Here is a 12,740-nt window from a genome sequence, read left to right as displayed (position 1 = left end):
TTCTTGCTGGGTCCAGGGGCCACATAGTAGGCCAGCTGCACAGATCCTGGGAGCATTCTGTAACAAAGGCTGTAGCCATGTACTTCTGCTCTCTCCAAGGGCCTTTGAGTACTCCAGGAAAGTCCAGTGCAGGATTGATGAAAGGTGACATTCCCGCGGCTCCGTCTAAAGATATTTTTCTCTTTTCACGATATTATTGCAGGACCCTGACAGTGTAGGATTTTCCAAATTCTTGCCTCAAATTTAACACCTCTTCCCCCGGCAGCACATGCTTACTACCAAATTCCTACTTACTTTGAAAATGTTTATGATTATTAGTGTAATTATAGAATTGATTGATATTGGTGGCAGGTAATAATGAATGTATCTTATTGACATTACCAGCTTGATGTACAAGCTTACTTTTATGCAGCATTCTATATTCATTTTAATGGAAATTAATGGTTGCTTATAATTTTTGGCCCATGAGCAAATATTGTTCCAATTATTCAACATTGTGAGAGGTAAGTATACCACATGACTACTTAAAAACTGGATGGTCAAGCAGTACTACCGCTGAGCGTTCATTCAGCACTTCCTACGTGCCCAAACACTGTCTGGACAACTTAACATGTGTTACGCCATTTGAGCCTCACATCAACCCTTTAGGGTAAGTATTGTTATCATCCACCCTTCAGAGAAAGAAACTGAGATGCAAAGAATTCAAAAACTAGCCCAAGGCCACAGGGCTCCTCAGTGAAGGAGCCAGTCATGAACCCTGTTCTATCTGACTGCAAAATCAGAAACCCATAGCCATTGCACGATGGTGAGAAAATTGTACTATGACTATCCCATATGCCCTTTTAGAAACAATATAAGTATAAATTCATATATGATACATTTTAAAAGACCAGATTGGGATATGTAAGCCTGTTACCAGTTATTTTTGTACAACAGAATTTTGCAATTGTGTATGTGTCTCCACCTGTCTGTATTTTTAACTTTCCTGTAATGAACATGCATTACTTTGGATAATGAGAAATTCTTCAGCATTTTTCCCAGTGATGGTTTGTGCATCTTTGTATAGTGTCTATCTGTAACTGACTCATCTATCCAAGCCTCACAGCATCAGTAGAAGGTAGAAAAGCAGACTTGGAAAACTGGTAAGAGCCAAGTTGGCCCTGGTGCCAGGAATCAAAGGAAAAAACACTGCAGGTGTTTCAGGTTCAATGTGGCCCAGAAGTCGCGGCCCCAACTGGGCATGGCCGCTGCTGCCAACATGAATCCTAACCCTGCCTTCTCTACCTGCATGCAACTCCTGCCTGCTGGCTGGTCCCATTGCGAGCTTCCAATAGTTGAACTCGGCTCACAAGCCCAAGACCAGCTTTGTCTTGTGGCAGGAAGGCAGCCACTGGAAACCACTAATGCTACCCGCATTCTATGCTACCCTATTTGGACAGCCCCAAAATAGGACACCTGCCCCAACTCCTTGAAGCGGTGTGGCTTCTCCCCAGGTGCTATCATGAGGACAGCCTCCCTCAACCCCCCATACACAGAAGGTCAGTGCTGCGCTCTGTGCAGCCTCCGTGGCCAGTGTCAACCCCAGCTCACCCAGGAGGGCTACCCATGCTGACGGCTCCTGTCTGAGCCACTGTCCTGGATGAATGCACTCTAGCCCCTGGCCCACAAGACAGTGCACACATGGAAGACAGAGATGGTTTCCTACTCATCTTTAGTTACAAGATTCAATTCTCCCATCCCTCTATTCTGTCCCCATCACAACAGAAAGACTGCAGGGTGGAGTTTCACCACACACAGCTGTGGAATTGGGCCAACTGGCTTGAAACCTGCCTCTGCTTCATTTACTATTGAACTTCAGACAAGTTACCTTTTCTACCTACATTTTAGTCCCTGACTTGTAAAATGAGCACCATACTTTATGATTTGCTATGATAATTTAATGGAGTGATGTATGTAAAATGCTTATGAGCCCTCTTACACTTGTCCCTACCTCTATGGCCACTTCTCTCAAGTCTCCTTTCTGGTCCTTCGCACCAGGCTCCACCTTTGGACCCCCCTTCTCTGTCAACACCCATGCCATGGGGATCCCTCCAGCCTTATGGCTCTAAATTCATCTCTATGCTGATGGCTTCCCCGTACCTTGACCCTACACATCGCAAATATCTTTAGATGATCACATCTAAAGACTAGCTCCAGATTTAACCCAACATCTCTTCTAGGCTTCCCACCCAGTATATGGTGACCCCATCCTTCTAGTTGATTTGCTCAGACCAAATACCAGGGAATCGTGTTTCCTTTCCTATCTCTCACTCCACTTCCATTATCAGTATCTGTCTACTGCTTGACCTTCAGTAGAATCTCTATTCCTGCCACTTCTCATCATCTTGACTGCAGTCACTCTGGTCCCAGCTAGCACCACCTCTCTCCCTGGTGACTGCTCTCTCCCTGCTGACTGCTCAGCTCCCTGTTTGCAGTCCTGCCTCTCATATAGTATATTCCTAAGCCAGCAGCCCAGAGACCCAGTCAGACAGGTCCTGCTCCACTCAGTCCTTCCAAGGCCTTCCATTTTATCCGGTCTGAAGAAAATCAAATGCCTCATAAGGCCCTTCATACTCCAGAGACTCACCACCTCCCTTGTTGTCACCACCTCTGTCCTCCTCTCTCACTCTGCTCACACCACATGGCACCTGTCATTCCATTAACAAGCCCAGGACACTCCCGCCTTAGGCCCTTCATTAGTGCTGTTCCCTCTGCCTGGATGCTGTTCACCGACCTCCAGCTGTCTCGCTCCCCCCTTCTTAGGCATCTGCTCCAATGTTACCTCATCATGAGGCCCCCACCTGTCCCTCCGACTCTTCCGAGCACCTTTACATCTTCACTTAAAAAAATTAACATATACACTTGTATATAACATATACACTACTATTTCATAGTAGTGTGTATAACATACACACTACTATGAAATAGTCCATAAAACTATTTCAACTATTTTTAAGTGTACAATTCTCTGGCACTAAGTACATTCACAGTGTTTTGCAACCATCATCACCATCCATCTCCAGAACTTCTTAATCTTCCCAAACTGAAAATCTGCACCCATTAAACACTAACTCCCATTTGCCCCTTCCCCCAGACCCAGAAAACCACCATTCCACTTCCAATCTCTATGAATTTGACCACTCTAAATACTTCATGTAAGAGCACACTGCATTTATCTTTTTGTGACTGGCTTGTTTCACTCAGCATAATGTCTTCCAGGTTCACCCATGTTATCATGTGTATTAAAATTCCCTTCCCTTTTAAAGCTGAATAACATCCCATTGTATGTATTACACACGTTTTGTACGTTTTGTTACGCCATTCATCTGCCAAATTGACATTTGGGTTGTTTCTACCTTTTGGCTATTGGGAATAATGCCACTATTAGCATGGATGTGCAAACAGCTGTCTGAGCCCTTGCTTTCACTTCTTTGGGGTATATACCAAGAAATGGAGTTTCTGGATCGCACTGTAATTCTGTATTTAATTCTTTAAGGAAATGCCATACTGTGTTCCCCAGTGGCTACATCATTTCACATTCCCACATCACCACCAGCAGCGCACATGGGTTCTAATTTCTCCACATCGTCTCCAACACTTGTTCTTTTCTGTTGTTGTTTTTTTTTTTTTTAATAGTAATCATCCTAATGGGTGCCAAGTGGTATTTCATTGTGGTTTTGATTTGCATTTCCCTAATGATTAGCGATGTTGGGCATCTTTCTATGTGTTTATTGGCCATTTGTGTATCTTTGAAGAAATATCCTCCAACTCTTTGACCATTTTTAAATCTAGTTGTTTGGTTTTTTCTTGTTGAGTCGAAGGAGTTCTTTATCTATTCTGGATATCAATCCCTTACCAGATATATAACATGCAAATATTTTTTCCCATTCCATGTGTCACTCTGTTGATAGTGTCCCTTGACGCACAAAAGATTTTGATTTTGATGTAGTCCAGTTTATTTTATACAAATTTTTACTAAATCTTTTTAAAAATTGTTTTTAATGATTAGATAATTTTTATTCTGAAAATGTACCTATGTTTTCCAAAAGCCTGTGTTTTTGGTGTTCTATCCAAGAAATCATTGCCAAATCCAATGTTATGAAGCCCTTTATGTTTTCTTTGAATTTTTTATTAGTTTTTGCTCTTACATTTAGGTCTTTAATCCATTTTGAGTTAAATTTTGGATATGCCATAAGGTAAGTTCCAATGTCATACTTTGGCTTATAGATATCCAGTTGTCCCAGCATCATTTGTTGAGAAGATTGCCCTTTCGTCACTGAATGGTCTTGACACCTTTGCCAGAAATCATTAACCACATATGTGAGGTTTTATTTCTAGGGGCTCTTTATTCCATTCCGTTGGTCTCTACACCTGTCTTTATGCCAGTTCCACAGTTTTGATTACAGTAGCTTTGCAGTAAATTTTGAAATGAGGAAGTGAGAGGCCTCCAACTTTATTCTTCTTTTCCAAGATTGTTTTGGCTATTCAGAGTCCCTTGAGATTCCATGTGAATTTTAGGATGAGTTTTTCTATTTCTGCAAAAATCATCTTTGAGATTTTGATAGGAATTGCATTGAAACTGTAGATTGCTTTAGTAGTGTTGACATTTTAACAATATGAGGTCTTCCAATTCATGAACATAGGATGCCTTTCAATGTATCTGTGTCTTTTTATTACTTTCAGCAATTTTGTAGTTTTCCATGTACAAGTCTTTACCTCCTTGGGTAAGTCTATTCCTGAGTATTTTATTCTTTTTGATGCTATGATAAGTAGAATTGTTTTCTCAATTTCATTTGGGATTCTTCATTATTAACGTATGGAAATGCAATTGATTTCTGCATGTTGATTTTTATCCTGTAGCTTTGCTGAATTTATTAATTCTAACAGATTTTTTGTAGAATCCTGGGGTTTTCTACATAAAAGATCCTGTCATTTGCTCACAGAGACTATTTAACTTCTTCTTTTCCAGTTTACCACACTTGATTTTTATCCCCAGCAACTGACATACCAGAAATTTACTTGTTTATTAGAGTCTGATTCCTCCCAGATAAAAATGTAAGCTCCACTGAGACAGGTAATTTCTGCCTGCTTTGTTCACTGCCCCCAGAGCAATGCCTGGCTCACTGCAGGTGTTCAATAAATAATTATAAAATGAACGAATCACCTCACCTGGCACATGGAAGGGACTTGGCAAAAGGTAGCAAGAAATAATTATTGTTTTTTTACATAGTATTTCACTGCATGAGTAATAATGAAGGCTTAGAATGAAAAGGGTGTTTTTTTAATGCAGAATTGTTGCAGTGTCAAAAAACAAATAGCACCATGATTCCAGCTGCACTGGAGTCCCAGGGCAGGTCCAGCTCACTCCCTGACATGCCCCGCTTTCAAGTAATCCCTATGGCTATCACAGATGACAACTGCATTCAGGTGCCAATCTACACAGAGGGACTTCTGTAAACAGACCGCTCTGTCCTATCGTCTCTGCCCAAATCCTCCAAGATATCCCATGCAGCCAGGGCTGGCCTGACCACAGTGCTGGCCAAGTGGCCAATGTCCAAGTCTGTGGAGCTGGAGCTGGGACAGGGACTCCTGCCAAAGACAGTACATAGAACTAAGAGCCAGGGGAGCCTGTCACAGTCCACTAGGAAAAGCCTGGGTTCCAGTACAAACAGAAGCCAGAGGGCCAAGGGGGAGCCAAGGCCAGGGCAGCAGAGCCAAGAGCTCAGTCTGTCCGTCGGTCAGGAGCCAGTCCTGGGATGGGTGGGGGAGTATAGCAGTCACAGCCTGAAGCACTCACTGGGGCTGGCACTGGAAGTTGTGGGCAACAAGGCAGGGCCCGGGTGAGTTGGGACTGGGACAGGACAGGCATCTCAGCCTCTTGGCAGATTCCTGGCTCAGCTCCTTTTGCACAACACTCTCAGGGCTTCAATGTAAATGCTTCCTGGGAAAGGCTGTTTCTTCTCTCAGGGTGTGAGTAGAAAAGTAACCATCCTCCCCGGCATTCCCAAACACCTTCTAAGGTGAGCTGACCTTACAACATTCTTCCATTTTAGATCTGATCACCCACCTGGTATTTCTCTAAATACAAAAACACCTCAAACGGAGATTACCTAAAATTCTGATAAAAATGATAATCATAATACATGTAATATAAATGTAATGCAACCAATGTCCTACTAGTTCCCCTCTGATCTGCTGAGACTGAGCTTCCAGAGAAAATAGTAGATGACTTAGATCAGTGACTCTCAACCTTTATGGTCCCTGGACCTTTTTTGAGGAGTCCAGAGAGGTTTTGTTTGTCCAGGCTATAGCTGTCAATTTATCATATGGCATAATTTTTATGAAAACTAATCATAATTTCAAAAAACTCATGAGAAGAATGGCATTGTTTCACATTGTTTTAATATCTGGCTCAATAAAAGATAGCTGCACTTTCACACCTGCTTTTGTGCTGTCTGTTGTGATATGTTGTTTTGGTTGAAGTTTATGATGGATATCCAGTGTCTCACATGCACGTAGTTGGACATATACTTTCCAGGTAGCACCTGAAAAGGTCTTCAGGGACACACAGGACCTTACTTTGAGAATCACTGGTTTAGATAATGATGGTACAACTATGCCCCTCACTCGTGTGGATCATGGGGATAAAAACTAGAACTCTGGGTGAGAGAGAGAATGGTTGTAGAGTGGTGGTGGGAGGAAGGAGTCGGGGTAGGATTTTCATTATCCAGGTATCTGTCCCCAATCCGCACTACACTTGGCTGAAAGCAGCCTCATCCCCGCTGGCTCCCTCCTGGGGAAAGGTAATGTTGAGATGCAGTTTCCTTATGAGTCAGCTGCAAACCCTGATTGGTAGGGACCAAATGCTTAATGGGAACAATTTTGAGGAGACAGGGTGCAGGAAAGGAGGCATAGTGCAGCAGTCCTCAACCCCAGATGCACAGTGGGTCACCTGGAAGATGTAAATGCTGACCTCATTGGCCTGAGCAAAAGCCTTCACAGCAGGCGCTTTGAAAATTGTCTGGCTGTTTCTATCGTGCAGACAGGGCCAAGCACCACCTGTTTGACGTGGGCTCAGGAAGCAGAGCACCTGGGTTTGAATCCCTGGTTCACTAGTCATTTATATATACAATTCACTAATTGTATAACTAACCTCAGTCCAATTACTCAGCTTCAGTTTACTTATCTGTAAAATGGGAATGCCATGAGGGATGTTGTGAATATTGAATGACATCATCTATTTAAAGTTCTTAGTGCTGGGACTGGCATAGAACATGTACTCAGTCAACCTGAGTTGTCACTGTCTGTTATGGTGAAGATCAGTGCAGGCTGATCAACCAGCAGACTCTGTCAGCTTCCAGGGATGAGCATCTCTGAGGAAGCTGTCCCCACACATGACAAGACACTGCCACAAAGCAGATGTTAAGACCTGGGTCTTCTGTCTCTGCATCTGGAAATAGAGGCAGTTGGTGACTCCCCCTGCCCAGGATCCAATTCTGGAAACTTCAGGGGAACAAGAGAGCTCTTGGCTGAGGTGCACAAAGGTGATGTCACTAGAAACAGGTGCAGAAGTCGGCACAGAGAACAATGATGGTGTTCACACTGTGTGTGTCTGTGTGTGTGTGCACGCACACTCTGCAATCAGACTCATACTGTTTTTTCCCTTTAAAATTACTGAAACATCTAAAATCTATTACAGATGGCAGAGGGGAAAACACAGCGTAGAAATATTCTAATGGCTTATTCTTGGCCTGCGGACTGTCCATAGAGACCTGGAGCGAATGAGACTCCCTCATTTGTCCTCTAGAACATCATCATTACACATTATACACTGCGTTCTGCCTCAGAGCTCATCAGATCATCCACAAAAGTGAAGAGCAACATGAAAGGAGGGTCCAGGTAAACAAAGACGGGCCTGCCACGCTCCCTGAGCAGGGAGGACAGCCATGACTCAGTCGTTTTATTAAGAGGCAGGACGAATCATGTAACACTTCTAGAATTACTGGATGTGGACAGCTCCTCCAGCTGTTTACAGGGTGGAATTTGAGAGCCTTCAAACACAGATGTGCCGCTGAGTCTCATGACATCCGCCCAGCGAGATGAGCCTGCCGCACTGATGGACAGTTTCGTTTCCTTCGGGTTTACTGGTTTTTGCGAATTCATACAGAGAGAGGTGCCAAACAGGCCAAGATAATTCACAGAAATGACTGGAGGGATCGTCTAGGGCCAATCCTGTGCCTCCTGGAGGAATTATATCTAATCACCCAGGACAGAGAGTTGTCCAGGCTGCCTAAGGCCACTAAGTGAGCCAGGAAAACAGGAAGATAATTGGATCCAGAGCTCAACACGCTTCATCAGGAACGAGATTACAGAGGCTAATCCTTCAGACTCAGCGGGTCTGGTGGCAATTAACAAGCCTCATTAAGGGATCAGCTCTCACGTCCAGGTCTCAAGTATTGACACTAAGTTAAGCCACAGACATGGTGGGCTGATTAAGGGAGCAAGAAGCTGGCCACAGGCCAAGATTTCACCTTCCAACCAGCCCCATGCCGAATGCCCTTGGAGGCTACTCTGATAGAGAGAGTGGTTGGCAGCAAAGAGTTGGTTGTTTTTGTATTTTTTTTTTCTTTTTTGGTTGTATTCACAGCTCTAAATGGATGCTCCATCAAGAGGCAATTAATTTCCTAGCTTGAAAATCTCTGCCAAACTGCTTGCTATGAAATGATTTCTTACACTTTGCAAGCACGCTCCACTCTGTCATGTGGGAGTTTTCCTGTGCCAAGTGAACCTCCATCTGCACATTCTCCAACTCAGCTGACACTGCAGTGCCCTCGTCAGTGTGGAGGTGCCTGCAGCACTGCAGCGCAGGTGGTGCCAAGGCTCTGCCTGTAATTCCTTCCTGAGGAGACTCCAGGATTGGTCCTTGTCTCCTTAGACAACCTACCAAAGGTTGGTGGGATTGTGGGGAAAGGAGAAGGATCTACTTTCAAGCATGGATCTCAGGCCTCCACTAGCTCTGTTCTATGCTCCACAAAGAAAGGCGCCCCTGCGGTCTCCTGAACTGGGAGGACCCCATCCCTCAATCCTCAGACTCTCCCTCCCAGACCATGCGGGGCGGGGAGAGGGCTGGGCTGCTTCAGGATAGGGCCGGCTCCTCAGCCTTCAGGATAGGGCCGGCTCCTCAGCACGCCACTGAGCTGCAGCTATCCCAGTTCAGGCTCCTCCCCAGGGGCTCTCACAGGAGGGGTGGTTTTGGGTTTTTTGTTTGTTTGTTTGTTTGTTCATTTTGAGACAGGGTCTCACTCTGGTTGCCCAGGCTGGAGTGCAGTGGTGCGATCATAGCTCACTGCAGTCAACCTCCGGGGCCTCAAGCGATCCTCCCATCTCAGCCTCCCAAGTAGGGTGGTACTATAGGTGTGGGCCACCATGCCTGGCTAGTTTTTGTTTTGTTTAGTTTTTTGGGCTTTTTGGGTTTTGTTTTGTTTCTGTTTTTGTTTTTTGAGACAGAGTCTCGCTTTGTTGCCCAGGCGGGAGTGCGGTGGTGCAATCTCAGCTCACTGCAACCTCCGCCTCCTGGTTCAAGGGGTTCTCATGCTTCAGCCTCCCAAGTAGCTGGGACTACAGGCGTGCACCACCACACCTGGCTAATTTTTGTTTTGTTTTGTCTTGTTTAGTAGAAATGGTGTTTCACCATGTTGCCCAGGCCATGTTTTGCCATGTTGAGGCCAGGCTGGTCTCAAACTCCTGGCCTCAAGTGACCCACTTGCTTCAGTCTCCCAACGTGCTAGGATTACAAGCATGAGCCACTGTGCCTGACCAATTTTGTATTTTTTGTGGAGACAGGGTTTCACCATGTTGCCCAGATCAGGCTTGAACTCCTGGGCTCTGCCCAGGATCAGACCACCTTGGCCTCCTAAAGTACTGGGATTACAGATGTAAGCCACCATGCCCTGCTGAGGTATATTTTTTCCTATGTAAAGTGTTAAGAAAGCCATGGAGCTGAATGAACTTGGCTAAAATATATCATTCCTAATACTGACACAAAGGAACTCACTAATCACGTATTTTTTTGTTTCTTTCTTTCTTTTTTCATGAGGCTAAATTGACTAAAATAATATCACTAAATTTAGAATGACAGTTTTTAGACAAATAAGACATAAACTTTGGATAAGTCTAAAGTGCTTTAAAAGCCCTTAAGATGAGTTATTTCTATTTCCCAGCTATTTAATTTTATCCCTAAAATTATATTGGTTTTGTGTACAAATATTTTATTACTTCTGCTGATACTCCTATTCCCTTGCCGGTGAGATTGGAGAAGTGAATGTGTGGGCCGAAGGAAGGGTTCCTTAGGTTAGTGGGAGTGGGGCAGAAAAGGGGCCTGAGGAAGACATTCTCCTCCACCGAGACGTGCCTGTCAGCTGCCCTCAGCATGAGATCAACAGGCTTAGCAAGTCACAAAAGCAAACAAAACAAAATCTCTAGGCAAATTGACACAGGAACAGAAAACCAAATACCGCATGTTCTTACTTATAAGTGAGAGCTAAACATTGAGTACACTCAGACACAAAACAGAAAACAATAGGGAGGAGGGTAGGAGAAGGGTGAAGGTCAAAAAAACACCTATCGTGAGTTCTGTGCCCACTACTGGGGTGACGAAATACTCTGTACATCAAACCTCCATAAGTATCCATGTAACAAACCTGCACGTGTACCCTCTAAACCTAAAAGTTTAGAAAGAAAAAAAATCTCTCTCTCTCTCTCACACACACACACACACACACACACACACACACCCCATACCAAAATAACAATGACACTTACCAGATCCTGAACTGCACGTTTTAACAGAGGTAGACCCATGGCAAACCTCATTGTCTGAACTGTCAAAGCTCTCATTTCATCCAAGCTTAAATCATACCTGTGAAGAACAGATACAAAACAAGACAGCCAATAATTGGTGACTGAGAGGAGACTGTGGATGCTTTGACCCCGGGCTCAGATAGAAAGCTGTGTCCATCATAACACTTGTTTGATACTGTGCACAGTGTGTGTGTGTTACACAGACTGGGTGTTCAATACAGTCAGACACGGGGAGGGATGTCTGACAGGATTTCCAGACAAGACCATCTTATTATTATTATTATTATTTGAGATGGTGTCTCACTCTGTTGCCTAGGTTGGAGTGCAGTGGTGCGATCTCGGCTCACTGCAACCTCCGCCTCCCGGGTTCAAGCGATTCTCCTGCCTCAGCCTCCTGAGCAGCTGGGACTGCAGATGCCCACCACCACACCCAGCTAATCTGTGTGTGTGTGTGTGTGTGTGTGTGTGTGTGTATTTTTAGTAGAGACAGGGTTTCACCATATTGGCCAGGCTGGCCTTGAACTCCTGACCTTGTGATCCACCCGCCTCGGCCTCCCAAAGTGCTGTGATTACAGGCGTGAGCCACTGCGCCCGGCCAAGACCATCTTAAAACAAGACTGCAGCACTTCCTGCTCTGCAGGGCTTTGAAAATTGTCTGAGATAACTTAAAAGCAGCATTTGGGAGACAGGGGAGAGGGAGTGTCACGCATGTTACAAGAGGTGGACTGTAGTGGCCATAAGGATTGCCACTCAGGGTTGCCTTCGAGAATACCTGCCTCCAGCTGCCACACCTTCGAATTAACGGAGTGATGGTAATTACATTCACCGTGAGGCTACTCATCTCTTGGCTGCTACCAGCTGATGGTTGAACCTCACAAGGTTCCAGAGTCAGGCCATGCCTGCCCAAGAGGTGACCTGCTCTGGGACCCCCACTTGCCTGCAGAGATTTGCCATCACTTCACTGTGGTCTGTGGCTTTCGCAGATCAACCCTTTCCTGCCCCTCTTTTCAAGGGGGCCAGACCTGACTGCCTTTGCTGTGGCGGTTCTCCCCACCAATCCAGCTCCCTCTCACTTAACCTTCACAGGTGTTTTCTCCAATTAAATCTCTTGCACATCTAGCCTCATCTTGGTGACCACTGCTCAATGAACCTAAACTGACACAGAAGGAGAGGTTCCTCTTTGGCCACCTAGCATGTTTCCATGCAACACACAGCCTGAGCCTAGAAGACCTCACTCAGGCTACATTTCAGAGCCAGAGGATTTGAAAAGGATGGCCTAACACAGAAAACCTTATTGGAGATACCCACCCTACAGCAGAAAAACACCAGAGCAAAACACACCCATCTTCCTCTCCTGCAGTTTCAAGGGGACGTAGCTCTTCCTCCCCTGCAGTTTCAGTGGGGACGCTGCTCTTCCTCTGCTGCAGTTTCAGTGGGGGCGCTGCTCTTCCTCTCCTGCAGTTTCAGGGGGACGTAGCTCTTCCTCTCCTGCAGTTTCAGTGGGGGCGCTGCTCTTCCTCTCCTGCAGTTTCAGTGGGGGCGCTGCTCTTCCTCTCCTGCAGTTTCAGTGGGAGGTTGCTCTTCCTCTCCTGCAGTTTCAGTGGGACGTTGCTCTTCCTCTCCTGCAGTTTCAGGGGGGGCGCTGCTCTTCTTCTCCTGTGCAGTTTCAGTGGGGGCGCTGCTCTTCCTCTCTTGTGCAGTTTCAGTGGGGGCGCTGCTCTTCCTCTCCTGCAGTTTCAGTGGGGGTGTTGCTCTTCCCCTCTACCCCGTAGCCCTGCAAAAGCAGGAGGGGGCGCTCCCATTCCTCGCTGCAAGGCTGAGGGGAGTTAATTAATCTTCCA

General features: G+C 45.4%; 1 protein-coding gene across 1 annotated transcript in view; it reads right to left on the bottom strand.

Annotated features, from left to right (window-relative positions):
- ACOXL (acyl-CoA oxidase like) overlaps nt 1-12,341 on the bottom strand; it is a 371,685-nt gene extending 359,344 nt beyond the window's left edge. Inside the window, exons 1-2 of the mRNA XM_030921547.1 lie at nt 12,208-12,341; nt 10,861-10,957 (exon numbers count right to left, since the gene is read on the bottom strand). The gene's annotated coding sequence lies outside the window, so the exon portion shown is untranslated. The remainder of the gene's footprint in view (nt 1-10,860; nt 10,958-12,207) is intronic.
- Between the last annotated feature and the right edge of the window lie 399 nt (nt 12,342-12,740).

Source organism: Rhinopithecus roxellana, chromosome 17, assembly GCF_007565055.1.
Source record: "Rhinopithecus roxellana isolate Shanxi Qingling chromosome 17, ASM756505v1, whole genome shotgun sequence".
Lineage (NCBI taxonomy): Eukaryota > Metazoa > Chordata > Mammalia > Primates > Cercopithecidae > Rhinopithecus > Rhinopithecus roxellana.
The sequence above is the reverse complement of the archived record's forward strand: the minus strand, read 5'-3'. Positions and strand labels throughout refer to the sequence as shown.